Below are 14,789 nucleotides of genomic sequence, written 5' to 3'. Positions count from 1 at the left end.
AAAACTTGGAAAAACTATGTCTCAATAAAACTAGAAAATATATATATATATATCCCTCCAAAAAAAAAAAAAATAGTGGAGGATGACAGAAGTCCCTCTGAGCCCTGCCACGGTTAAGTTCACCTGGTGTTCACTCTGGCACATTAGGTGGCAAGGCTTAGGCAGACCAAGGCAGCCCATCACTGACATGATGGAGTCCTTTGTTCTAAGAGAAAGCAGCTCAGGGAAGAGCAGGCGTTGGGTAAACCTGATGTCTCCGTCTCCCAACCTCTCAGGGCTCTCCTGGGAAGAGGAAGCAGAGACACTCTGGTGGCCCAGAGAGAAATAGGACCAATGAGGGCTGGCAGTTTAGGCAGAATTTTACTCAGTATTAACTTCCTGGGAGGCAACTTTTGGAGGTAGAAAACTCATGGTCATGAGGATGTGGAAGCAGCCACTGGATGGCCAGTGTCGGGCTGACCTTGAAGACCTTAAGATGTGAATATCATTTTGTTTCATAGTCTAGGATTCTGTGAATCTAAGACTCCACATTGCTCATTATTATCAGATTCCATTACTATATGATCTTAAGAGTTTTAAAACTCAGTGCCTCATAAATGCTAAAGTTTTATTATTCCTTGATTCCAGAACCTGAGAAATTTAGAACTATAAAGCTATCTATCAGATGCAGTCATTTGTGTGGATCTCTTTGAAAGATACATTGAGTACATGCTTTTCACCAGGTACTCTTTGGGAGCTGCTACTGCTACTGCTGCTGCTAAGTCATTTCAGTCATGTCCGACTCTGTGTGACCCCATAGACGGCAGCCCACCAGGCTCCCCCGTCCCTGGGATTCTCCAGGCAAGAACACTGGAGTGGGTTGCCATTTCCTTCTCCAATGTGTGAAAGTAAAAAGTGAAAGTGAAGTCGCTCAGTCGTGTCCTACCCTTAGCGACCCCATGGACTACAGCCTACCAGGCTCCTCCATCCATGGGATTTTCTAGGCAATAGTACTGGAGTGGCTTGCCATTGCCTTCTCCGACTCTTTGGGAGCACTTTACATATATTATCTTGTTTAATCCTCATAATGTGCCTGTAAGTTATGTACATTTATTGTCCCTATTTTTCAGATGAGGAAACTGAAGCTCAGAGAGGTTAAGTGACTTACCCAGGACTAGAGAAGTAGTATACAGTTGCCCTATGATGAAACCCTAGGGTCCGTATTCAGGGCCACTGCCTTAGGCTGCCTTCCTCTATTATAAAAGGAATACACCCAGAAGGATGGAGGGGCTCTGACCCAGCCCAGGGCTGAGTTATGTGTCCTCAGCTCAGCTGCACTCCACTGGCCGCTCTGAGTCCCAGCCCTTGGGGCTTCCCTTCCTTTCCCACCTTTCCAGGGAGTGTTCCCTCCACAATCTCAGGTCCTGAATTCCCCAGGCAAAGCCAGCCACATTCTTTGGGCTGGAGTCCAAGTTTATTTAAGAAGAGGAAAATGTTATTATGGAAATTACAACAGCTTTACGAAACAGAGCGTCGCTGTATCAATTCAGGACCACAAGAATGCTCATCAACTTAATAGCTTCCTGTTGGGAGCCTTTCAAGCTACGACTGAAACTGGCAGGCATCGGGGCATGGGAGTGGGGCCAAGAAACTGGGTGACACCGCACTCCGCCCCCTGCCCTCAGGATGAGTGGCAGAGTCCCAGCAGGAGACCACAGGGGACCCCTCCCTGCCTGCTCCTGCCTGCATCCCTGAACAAGACTGCAGCTTGGGCTTCCCATTCTCAAAGGTGGAGCCACAGTGGTGATGGTGGTGGTGGTGATGTGTGTGTCTCCAGGTAGCAAGCAAGGAGGAGAAGCCTGTGGCCCCTCTTTCCACCCACCCCATTCCACACCCATAGCCTGACTCAAGTACAAACACAGTTGTGATCCTTAGACCTTCTTCCAAAGCCAATGTGGAAGGTCTGTGGCTAGGTCCCTGATAAGGACAGGCTTTAAAAAAGGGACTGCTTTCTTTAACTCCTAAGCCCAAGGAGAGAGAAAGCCAGGACTTAACTCTTTTTATCTTTAAAAAAAAAAAAGAGAGAGAAGAAAAGAAAACCATTAAAGTGAAATTCCTGGGGCTGAGAGCAGCCAGGAGTCTGGCACGTGTCTCCTCCTGGGTAATTATCTGGCATTTAGCACCTCTCTTCCCAGCACTTGTAATTAGCAGGGAAATTAAGATGCTGTCATCCTACCTCCCAGCTTCTCTCTGCTATGCCCAGAGGCCCAGGGAGAGGCCCAGAGAGGGGAGGGTATCAGTACACCAAGAATTGAGACTAAAACTCAGGGAGGACTGAGAGGGGACATTTGACAGGAGAGTAGCGGTGGGTCCTTGAGGGAGCACTTCCTGCCACCTGCAGACACAGACATCTCTTTTGTCTGAATTCCTGGAGTGTATGCAAGGGGACTATGCTCTCTCCCACGGGATGCTGTTATGGCTCTGATGGAACGACTAGGTTTCAGTGTGGTGTCATTGCCTTCACCAAGATTTTCACGGAGGCTCTTTGGTGCCCACCTCGGTGCTGGACCCTGAGATCAGGGATGACTCAGATCCACCCGGGGTTGTAGATGGTCCCCAGGGAAAGGATATGGCATTTGGTTGGGGAGGGGGTACAACCATAACACAAGGCTGAAAGTGACAAGAGTTGAGGGAGGCAGGATCAGTTACAGAATTTGGAGGGACTTACTGAAGATATGAATTACTGAAATTCCAAATAATTTCATACAGCAACAGAAGATTAAACCAAGCATATGGGCTCCTCTAAGGGACTCCGTGAGCTGCATACTCATGAGGCCAGCCCTGGATCGAGGGCAGTATAGGTATCGCCAGTTAAGAAAGATTTATTTTTTTTCAAACTTTAAACTTTTTATTTTGTATTGGGGTATAGCTGATTAACAATGTTGTGATAGCTTCAGCTGAACAGTGAAGGGACTCTGCCATACGTGTATGTATATCCATTCTCCCCCAGACCACCTTCCCAGCCAGGCTGGCACATAACACTGAGTAGAGTTCCATATACTATACAGTAGGTCCTTGTTGGTTATTTGTTTTGAATATAGCAGTGTGTGTATGACTTGCCCAAACCCCCTAACTATCCCTTTTCCTCTGGTAACCAGAAGGTCATTTTCTGTGAGTCTCTTCTGTTTTGTAAGTTCATTTGTATCATTTATTTTTAGATTCCACATATAAGGAATACACATGGAATATTACTCAGCCATTAAAAAGAATGGAAAATGCCATTTGTGGCAACACGGATAGACCTAGAGAGTGTCATACTGAGTGAAGTAAGTCAGACAGAGAAGGGGAAATATCATAGGCCATCCCTTATACAAGGAAGACTTCTTAAAGGGTGCAGTATTTGAACTGGTCTGCTTCAAGAAGTCAGCTTTGCTTAACAGGAAAATTACCTTTACTCTATGTAGCCAGCTTTCTCATCCTTCAAGACCTCAGTCGATGCCCCCTCCTCCAGGAAGTCTTCCCTACTAACTCCATGCTGGAATAGGACTCTCCAGGCTCTCACAGCTCCACTCCTTCACCCCCTCCAAACCTGTGCTTCCCTAGACACCTCACCTATCTCACTCCAGTACAGATGACCCGTGTATACATCTGCCTCTTCAGCTAGCTCATGTGCTCTCTAAAGACAGGCCCATGCCTTATTCCTGTCTTCATTCTTGATGGCCCATGGAGGGCCTGGATAAGACAGGTGTTCAAAAGTGATTGAACAGTGAATGAATGAATGAACACCCCCAGAGGGAGCAACTTGAAAGAAGACTTGACTGTGCTTAGGGAACACAAGGATGAATGTTTATCCATGGGCCAAAAGTAAATTGGGATTTGATCAGAAAGGCCCTAAATGACAAGCCAAGGGAAGGGTTTGAGCTTTAACAGATGGATCTGGCTGCACTAGAGAAGATGGCTGGGAGTGGAAGAAGAGGGTGGGAGGGAAGGAGCTGTAAGCCAGGCAGAAAGAGCAGTCAGAGAGCTGTAACCATGATCCAAGCCAAAGGTCAGAGTGGCCTGGACCAGATAACAGCCATGGGAATGGAGAGAGGGGAAGAGCTGGATGGGAGCTTTGAAGCCCCAGCCACCCTGGTGGCAGCAGCGCTGGGTCACCAGCCAGCTATTCCAATTATTCATAGAAAATCAATCCCATTCCAGGGAGACGCAGATAAAACTCGTGCACAGTAATGGATGGAGAGCTTAGAGTGAGGAGATAAGAGGAGGCCCCGGGTGTGGGGTGATCAGGTGGGGCTTTGCAGGCGGGGGAGGAAGGTAAGAGGTTATCAAAACAGCCCTCAAATAGCAAAGGCTCAGAGCCGGTCTGCCCAGCTGTGACTGTGGAGGGACACACAGGCTCACCCCCAGGCCTGGGAGACCCAGAACTAGTGGTCCTTGGGCATTAGTCCCAGCAGCAGGGAGACTGATTGAATCTTGCTACCTTGAGATGATATTGGAGGTCTGATACCCTCTATTAGGAGACCGGGGGCAAGGGGCATGGATGTGGAACAGGCAGGGTACCCTCTGGGGCCCCTTTCAGTCCCAGCTTTCTGGGATCCTGAGTCCATGAATCACCACTGTGGCATTTTGTCTGTAGGATCAGGAAAAACATGGTCTGTTCTCCAGCACCAGGCAGGCACTGTGGGAGACGGAATATCGGAGCCTACTCACTCTAAGCTGGGCCACAAAGCCTGTGTCCCCATCAGCCTCAGTCCCACCCCGAACGCTGGAAAGGGATCACTGAGCTTCCCTTCCTCTGAGAAGGGAGAGAGAATATGGTTGTGAGAGAGCTTTGCCCCGGAGAAGAAAGGGAGGCTGAGAAACAGTGGTGCTTCCAAGAGCAGAGAGGGTCCAGGAGGATCAGCTGGTGAAGTAGAGAGAAACACTAAAATAAACAACCAATACTCACATAGTACCCGCCACTGTGACAGGCATTGTCCTGGATACTTTGTCTGAATTAGCCAGGGTCAGTCTCATAATCCTCATTTTCTAGAAGAGGAAACCAAGGCTGAGTTGAAGAAAAATTTCCGTAAGTTCCCACAGCTGGAGATGCAAAGCTGGACACTTGAACCCAGGCAGTCAGGCTCCCTTTTATCTCTGCTCTGTAATGATCTGCTTGCAAAGAGCTCACTCTGTTCCAGGCACTAGTGTCACTTGGCCCCTGGGAGAGGTTATCATCCCCATTTTACAGATGAAGAAGCTGAGGCTCAAAGTCTGCTTATAAACCCGTTTCCTAGAAGTAGCAGAGCCAGGATGTGACCTCACAGCTCCCTCGAGTCTTGCACCCCCACTCTAGGCTCTGCAGGACAGGGGGTCTGTTCAGTAGACCCTAAAGAAGCAAGCGATGGGGCATCTCCGGGGGAGGGCAGGGCCCAAGGGGTCCCCTTCCCACCCTCTTCAGACAGCTTTTCCTCACAGCTGGGGATGGAGGCAGCCGGAGGTGCGCCCGAGAGTCCCCATCTGCCAACACTCAGGCCTAGGAGGAGATAGCACTTTTTATCTCTGGGGCGAGTTCAAGAGTTTATTCCCACCCGGGCCAGTGGGGAGCCTGGTGCCCATTCTTGGAGGGTGTCCAGTGACAGGACAGAAGGGGGCACTTGGTCTCCTTCCCTGCCAACACACACTCCCCTCCACACTCCACCATCACCCAAGACCAACAGGAAACATCTCGGACAGAGCACTTGGGTGCAGACACTGGGTCTGGTGGTGCCCAAGGCTGGTTCAGAGCAGTCAGGGGTGGCTGGTGGGAGGGGCAGAGCTCTGGGGTCAGGCACTTAGGGGATAGAGGTGTGGTCCTGGCTTCACCACCTCCTCACTGTGCCACATCACACCGGGTGCTTTAAGCTCTGAGCTTCCAATTCCTCCCTTGAAAACTGAATTAGCATTTCTATCTAAGAGAGTTCTCCTCAGGGTTAAAATAGGGAAGATATGTATTTCAGCCACCTGGCTCACAGCCTGACCAATAGCTGGGTCCATGAGATCACCCCTCCTTTCTTGTTTGCAAAACATGAACTGACTCCAGTCATTGCAGCAAAGTCCGCTCCAGGATCCCAAAGACACAGCGGAAGAGCTCAACCCCCTCCTCAGGGTTCCTGGGGCTCCCCTTGCCCTGCAGAGGACGGGGCACACTCTCAGGACACTCAGGGCCCCCAGGGGCCTGCTGGCTACCTGTGTCCGGGCCTCATTTCCTGCCTCCGGCCCCCAGGTGACTCATTCTCCCTGAACAAAACAGGCCCTATCTTCGTTCCCCAGCATAGCCTTCAAGGACAGGCTCATCAGGCTTCCTTTCTGAAGCCGCCCCCGGGCCCCTGAGGGAGACTGACTCACTGGCTCCACTCAGCTCCCACAGCTCTGAACTTCACTCCGCTTTGTGCTGTGGGTCCAGCTCCCATGATCTGCCCCCCAGCACACTGTGAGCTTCTGCAGGACAAGACTGGGATCCCCGTCTCCTCGTAAAATGCCTGCCCGCTGCCAGATCTGTGCTCGGAAAATGTTATGTAATCAATTAGTTAACTAATGAAAGAGAATGTCCCAGGACAGGAGCATCTCTGGAGGAGCCTTTCATCCCAGGGCCTCATTTTTTAGATGAAGCGGCCTGGACGTGGAGGAGGCTGATATCTGGGGCGGGAAGGACAGGCCCTGGGCCCCACGGTGAGATAAGAGCAGGGGACACACTAAGAGGCTGCTCTCCACACCTGATCAAGTGTAGGGTGGTCAGTTCCGGTTCACAGTTAGACATCGACCTATAGGTGGCTCTCCACTGCCCCTTGAGGAAGTTCAAGTTTGTCATCGTGGCCTTCTAAGTCCCTTTGTGAGGTCGTCCCCATCAAGCCCTCACTTCTGCTTGTGAACCTGACTTGCTGTTCTCTATGCTGGGAACACCTGCCCCTCTGCCTGGCCAAAGCCTATAATCCTTCGGGTGGCCACTTAGATGTCACTTCTGCAGAAAATGCTCCCTTGTCCCCGTGTCCCTCTTCTTTGGTCCCCTGTGATCCCATCTGTCATACGAGGCTCTGATTGTTTACATGCCTCTCGTCTAGTGAGAGATTGTTTATCTTGTACCCCTAGTGCCCCGCCTGGAAGGAATATATGTGAGCGAATGGATGAATGAATGAAGTATAAGGACTGGATATCTGGGGAGGGGGTCGCCAGGTGGCTCAGTGGTAAAGAATCTGCCTGCAATGCAGAAGACATGAGTTTGATCCCTGGGTGGGGAAGATCCCCTGGCAAAGGAAATGGCAACCAACTCCAGTATTCTTGCCTGGGCAATCCCATAGATAGAGGAGTCTGGTGGGCCACAGTTCATGGGGTCACAAAAGAGATGGACACGACTTAGCAACTAAACAACGACATAAAGATTGGAACTCTGGACCACAGGCAGCCATATTCCTGATGGCAAGTTAACCCCAGGGCCTCGCGGAGGGTCAGGGGTGGGGAAGGCACTGATTTGGGAGGAGATAGAGAGCAGGGTGTGCTGTAGGACACCCTGCAGTGGCAAAACTGAGAGTGTTGGCCATGGAGGGAGTCATGTTCCCCAGAACCCAGGGGAAAATACCCATGATTTGCCTGAGCCCTCCCTTCTGTTCTGGTGGGTTATTTTGGCCCAGTGACCTTTGTTATTTCAGGCAAATCCTTCAATCACTGGGGAAGCATTTGGAAGGAAGAACACCCTTGGAAAAAAAATCACTCTGACCCATGTCCTGAGTGAATCTTTACTGCCCCGTCCTCTGGCAGGCCGAGCGGGGCCTGTTCTAGAAGGCTGGTGGGAAGGGCATCTGGACATTGCCAGATGGAGAAGGGGAGGCCAGGGAAGCATGGCTGTCAGATAACAGCGAAGACTCTGGGGAGAGGGAGAGCTGAGCCTTGGGAGTGAGTGGGGTATTTACGGTAAAAAAGACCTGGAAGGAATGCCAGTCAGAGAACCTGAGGCTTCCCATGAGTCCAGCCCCTTCACCACACATTCATTGCACTCCTCCTGCTTAGGCCCCACCTCAGAGAGCTTACAGTCTGGTGAGGGAGAGGAAAAAGCAAGAGATACTCAGGATCCAGCGTGAGAAGGGATGTGGCATGGAGGAACCCAGAGGGGCCTCTAACCCAGCCTCCTGGGGAAGTGGTAATTTAGCTGAAAATTGCACAACAAATAAGACCTGTTTTAATTTTCTTCTCTTTCTTCCTTTCTTCCATTCTCTCTCCCTCTTTCATCCTTTATTTTTTTCCTTCTTCCTTTCTTTCATTTTCCCCTTTGTCTACTCATTCTTTGTTTCATTCAAGTATTAAATGAGTCATCATGAAAGAACAACTATGGCATAAAAACTCCTCTTAGGCAGGGCTACACAACGTGAAGCGATCAGATGTGACCTCTGCCCACAAGAAAGTTATGGTCTGCTGGGGAGACACATAATAGAAATGGTCACACCATACAAACATGCACATACAAAACATCCCACAAACCACTGTTGTTCAGTAGCTCAGTTGTGTCTGACTTTTTTCTGTTTTTTCCAGTAGTCACATACAGATGTGAGAGTTGGACAATAAGGAAGGCTGAGCACTGAAGAACTGATGCTTTTGAACTGTGGTGTTGGAGACTATTGAGAGTCCCTTGGACAGCAAGGAGATCAATCAAGACAATCTTTCCAGACAATCTTAAAGGAAATCAAACCTGAATAGTCATTGGAAGGACTGATGCTGAAGCTGACACTCCAATACTTTGGCCACCTGATGCAAAGAGCCAACTCATTTGAAAAGGCCCTACAAACCACTATGGGTTTGAGAAAAAAGAAGTATTTAGTGAGGATCATTGCAAAAGCAAGAGAGTTCCAGAAAAACATCTATTTCTGCTTTATTGACTATGCCAAAGCCTTTGACTGTGTGGATCACAATAAACTGTGGAACATTCTGAAAGAAATGGGGATACCAGACCACCTGACCTGCCTCTTGAGAAACCTGTATGCAGGTCAGGAAGCATCAGTTAGAACTGGACATGGAACAACAGACTGGTTCCAAATAGGAAAAGAAGTACGTCAAGGCTGCATATTGTTACCCTGCTTATTTAACTTATATGCTGGGTACATTATGAGAAACACTGGGCTGGAAGAAGCACAAGCTGGAATCAAGATTGCTGGAAGAAATATCAATAACTTCAGATATGCAGATGATACCACCCTTATGTCAGAAAGTGAAGAAGAACTAAAGAGCCTCTTGATGAAAGTGAAAGAGGAGAGTGAAAAAGTTGGCTTAAAACTCAACATTCAGAAAACTACAATCATGGCATCTGGTCCCATCATTTCATCGCAGATAGATGGGGGAACAGTGGTTGACTTTATTTTGGGGGGGCTACAAATCCACTTCATGGGAAATAGATGGAAAAACAGTGGAAACAGTGTCAGACTTTGTATTTTTGGGCTCCAAAATCACTGCAGATGCTGATTGCAGCCATGAAATTAAAAGACGCTTGCTCCTTGGAAGGAAAGTTATGACCAACCTTGATAGTATATTAAAAAGCAGAGACATTACTTTGCCAACCAAGGTCCGTCTAGTCAAGGCAATGGTTTTTCCCGTGGTCATGTATGGATGTGAGAGTTGGACTGTGAAGAAAGCTGATCGCCGAAGAATCGATGCTTTTGAGCTGTGGTGTTGGAGAAGACTCTTGAGAGTCTCTTATACTGCAAGGAGATCCAACCAGTCCATTCTAAAGGAGATCAATCCTGGATGTTCATTGGAGGGACTGATGCTAAAGCTGAAACTGCAATACTTTGGCCACCTCATGCGACGAGTTGACTCACTGGAAAAGACTCTGATGCTGGGAAAGGTTGGGGGCGGGAGGAGAAGGGGACGACGGAGAATGAGATGGCTGGATGGCATCACCGACTCTGTGGACATGAGTTTGAGTGTACTCCGGGAGTTGGTGATGGACAGGGAGGCCTGGCGTGCTGTGATTCATGGGGTCGCGGAGAGTCGGACACGACTGAGCGACTGAACTGAACTGAACTGAACTGAACAAATTCACTGCAGATGGTGACTGCAGCCACGAAATTAAAAGACGCTTACTCCTTGGAAGGAAAGTTATGACCAACCTAGACCGCATATTAAAAAGCAGAGACATTACTTTGTCAACAAAGTTCTGTCTAGTCAAGGCTATGGTTTTTCCAGTGGTCATGTATGGATGTGAGAGTTGGACTATAAAGAAAGCTGAGCGCTGAAGAATTGATGCTTTTGAACTGTGGTGTTGGAGAAGACTCTTGAGAGTCCCTTGGATTGCAAGGAGATCCAACCAGTCCATTCTAAGGGAGATCAATCCTGGCTGTTCATTGGAAGGACTGATGCTGAAGCTGAAACTCCAATACTTTGGCCACCTGATGTGAAGAGCTGACTCATTTGAAAAGACCCTGATGCTGGGAAAGCTTGAGGGCAGAAGGAGAAGGGGATGACAGAGGCTGAGATGGTTAGATGGCATCACTGACTCAATGGACATGAGTTTGGGTCCAACTTTGAGAGTTGGTGGTGGACAGGGAGGCCTGGCGTGCTGAGGTTCATGGGGTCACAAAGATTCGAACATGACTGAGCGACTGAACTGAACTGAAAACATACCAGGCCTGAGATCTGCAGGAAGAACAGGAGTGTGAAGGCAGAGACTGAAGCAGAGCATCCAGGGAAAATAGAGCATGCATAAAGGCTAAGAAGTGGAGGTGCATCAGATGTTCAAGAAAACAAAAAAAGGTAGTGTATAGCAATCTATCGGAGCCTGTTCTTTGTGTCTGATGCTGGGGCAGAGTCTCAAGGAAAGAAGTTAAGATGGAATCCTGATGGTCCCATGGCCTCCAAAACCCCACCTTGGATTCTGGGGGTAGCCTGAGGAAGCAGGACCCCTCACTGTGGAGCTAAACACTCCCCTGGACCTGAGAAAAAGAAGCCAAAGGATGGTGTGGCAGGAGATGGAGGAACTGTAGACCAGCCCTGCCCCACGCCATGTGAGGGACTGACCAGTCACTGCCTGGGACCCTGCACTTGGAGTGTAGAAGACTGCTGTTTCGCTTCCTCCTTCTCAACCTCCAGGAAACCCTCTCCATGTGACTTGCACACCTGGGGTATGCAGCAGAGGGGATTCTGGGAAACATAGTTCTGGCATAGCTGACTTGATATGCTACAAATGCAACACAGGTATGCAGGGGCCAGATCATACTGGGTCCTGTCAACTTTGGATGATATTTGAAGAGAAGTGGGAAATGATATTTGATTTTAAGCAGAGGGATGGAGAATGGTATGGTCCATTTTATATTTTAAAAAGTCCCTTGGGGGAACTTCTCTGGTGGTCCAGTGGTTGGGACTTGGCCCTCCAGTGCAGGGGGTGTGGGTTTGAACACTGGTCAGAGAGCTAGAAGTCTTCCCAGGTGACTCAGTGATTTAAAAAAATCCTTCTGCCAGTGCTGGAGACACAGGAGACATGGGGCTAGTCCCTGGGTTGGGAAGATCCCCTGGAGGAGGAAATGGCAGCCCACTCCAGGAGCTTGCCTGGAGAATCCTGTGAACAGAGAGCCTGCGGGCTACAATCCATTGGGCTGCAAAGAGCTGAACACAACTGAGCACAGCACAGCACACAGGGAGCTAGGATCTCACATAACTCTCAGCTAAAAAGTCAAAACATAAGGTAGAAGCAACGCTGTACCAAATTCAATAAAGACTTTAAAAATGATCCATATCAAGAAAAAATATCTTTTAAAAACAGGTTACTTTTGGCTGCTATGTGAAGATTGGCTTAGAGAACAGCAAGACAGAAGCAGGGATTCCAGACAGAAGATTCCTGAAGGGATCCCAGCAAGAGAACATGGGGGTTTAGGTTCGAGGGTGGGGGCCTTGTCAGCAGAGTTGGAGAGAAGCAGGTAAATCAGAGTGATTTTAGAGTGGAGGTAAGAGAGAGGGAAAATGATGATCAGGGACGATTGCCCACAGCTAGTGGCAGCATTTACCACACTGGGAAGCATTAGGAGATGCGGGGTTTGGGGGACAGGGGTCTGATGGAAGATCAAGTTAAGGCTTTCAGGTAGAATCTGGAGGCTGAAAATCAGGATAGCATTCTGACTACGAGATGTATTTGAGAATAAACAGCACAGAGGTGGTGTCCTTGGAGGTGGACAAGGCCCCCTGAGGGCCAGGGTGCTGAGAAAGATCTTTCTGATTGTCATGCAGACAACCATGTGCAGGGTGATGCCAGAGATAAGAGAGACCAGATCTTGGTGACCAGCTGCAACTCAGGTAACTAAAATATCAGGTTTCTCTGCTTTAGGCTATATTGACTAAGTGAGGCAAAGTTATAGAGGTTCTGATGATCCAAAGTTCTGATTTCCTATTATGTCATGATGGGGGGGGGGTGGTAAGACCAATTTCCAAAGTTGCACAAATAAAACCCAAATGATTCCATATTAGTTCCTTTACTGTTACTGTGTTGGTGGATGTAATCACTGAATGGCTTAAAAGATACAGTGAATTTGGAAAATTAAAGGATTCAGAATTCAGAGTTCATGGGAACAAAGTCCTGTTGATTCCACCTCCACAGTCTCACAAATATATCCACTTGTCTCCAGTTCTGTTTCTGCTGCGGCAGCCCAGCCATCCTCCTCCTGCATCTGATTCACTGAACCAGTCTCCCAACTTGTCCCCAGACCCCTCTCCCTCTTGTCCATCTTCCATACAACGTGGCTGACGTGTCTAATTACATATGCAACCATGTCACTCCAGCCAAAAGCTCTCACTGGCTCCCACTGCAGGATAATGTTCAGCCCCCTCCACCTTCACGGGACCAGACCCTGCCTGATCCTGGGCCCTTCCTTCCCAGCCTCAGTTCCTTCCCATGTCCTGAACTCCCCTCCCCATCCCCTATTCCTTGCTCTATGCCAGGCATTCACGTGAAAGAAACAGCCCCTGCAGGGCTCAGAATGAACCCTGCCCTCTCCCTAGGATAGGCTTTTGCAGGCATTGCTCCTTCTCCCCAGAACAGGCCAGTTTCATCCCTACATTCCCTTAATCTAGCAAATTCTTGCTTAGACTTCAGAATTTTTGTCTGGCTCTGCCACATCTGGGTACCAGCCCACTCTGTCCCGTAGCTTTCTGTGGGCTTCTGTCAGAGAGTAGACTGCCTTGTATCATAATGCTTCCCTCTTTCTCCCCAAGTGAGACAGGGGCTCTTCCTTCCTCCCTTCCCTCTTTCCTTGTCTCTTTCTTCCCTCCTTTCTTTCTTTCTCTTTCTTTCTATCTTTCTTTTTCCCAGTTTTCGAAGTCTTTTTTTGGCAAGTATTTTAGGAAGGGAAGATTAATCCCACTGTTTCCAAATCCATGGAATGCAGAGCCGTACCCAAGGACACATTAAGTTCCTTGGTCTCTTGTGAAAGAGACCGCTGCTTTGGTTCCCTGTTATTCACAGATCCAGTCAAAAGCAAAAAACTTGTAGTCACCAATTCTTCAGGCTTAAACCATAGGCTGATTTATGTTTCAGCACTTTTGCCTGCATCACTGCTCTGAATGGTGTTCCTTCCAACTTGTGCGCAGAAGCCCCCTTGTACTGTGCTTGACTTGGATTCCACTGGCTTGGTCTCCCCAAGCGTCAGTCCCTCCAGATCATGGTCACAGCTGACCCTGTGTTCAAGCACTTCTCCACCTCCAGGAAGAGCGGGTGGTCTTTCAGGTCAATGCTGTGCTGCTTTAGAGGCTCCTCAGGGGCCTGAGGGAACTTCCTGGCCACGGGGCAGAATCCCATCAGCTCTAAACAATTGCAGGTCTCTCCCCACCTGGCCCAGCTACCTGCCCTCTGGCTGGCTGGCAGTGAAAGTGTGCTCCACATTGGTGGGGCCCCAGAAACTAGCAGAGGTGAGTGGTGGGGTGCACTACAGGGCCAGAGCCAAAAGCTATTTCTTCCTTTCTCTTTTTTGGCTATGCTGCATGGCATGTGGAATCTTAGCTTCCTGACCAGGGATTGAACCCACAACCACTGCACTGGAAACGTGCAGTCTTAACCACAGGTCCACCAGAGAAGCCCGTTTCTTATTCACTGCTACACCTCAGTGCCCAACACAGAACCCGGCCTGTGGGAGCTGTTGTTTTGTTTTTTTTTTTAATGTTACTGATAATTAAAAAGAGACTGCCCAGGTGACACTAGAAGAACCCGCTTGGCAATGCAAATAATGCAAGAGAGAGACGTGGGTTCAATCCCTGCGTCGGGAAGATCCCCTGAAGGAGGACATGGCAACCCTCTCCAGTATTCTTGGGCTTTCCTGGTGGTTCAGATGGTAAAGACTCTGCCTGAAATGCAAGAGACCCAGGTTTGATCCCTGGGTCAGGAAGATCCTCTGGAGAAGGGTATGGCAACCCAATCCAGTATTCTTGCCTGGAGAATTCCATGGACAGAGAAACGTGGCTAACTATAGCCCGTGGGGTTGCAGTGAGTTGGATACCACTGAGCAGCAAACTGTTTCTATAATTTAAAAGATCTCTGGAGAACTTAGGAAAAGTTTTGGACTAATCTCAATGAGAGTCAGAGAGAGCCCTGTGTACCCATGTCCTCCCATGGAGCCCGCATTGCGAGAGGAAAACCGACAGGAGCGACCTCCATAGCCCAGTCCCACCCACAGAGCAGAGCTCACCTCCATGACCTCAGCAGCACAGGGATGCAGAGAGACGCTCCCTACCCCGCCCCCTGGACAGAGGCCGCTGAGCTCTGTGCTGCTGCCATCCCCTCTCTGCACAGGCTGGGGAGCCCATCAGCGTGGCTGGGCCCCCTCCAC

Source organism: Moschus berezovskii, chromosome 4 (genome assembly GCF_049115385.1).
Source record: "Moschus berezovskii isolate FMDL1 chromosome 4, NW_MosBer_1.0, whole genome shotgun sequence".
In the NCBI taxonomy this organism is placed as follows: Eukaryota; Metazoa; Chordata; class Mammalia; order Artiodactyla; family Moschidae; genus Moschus; species Moschus berezovskii.
Note: the sequence above shows the minus strand (reverse complement) of the source record.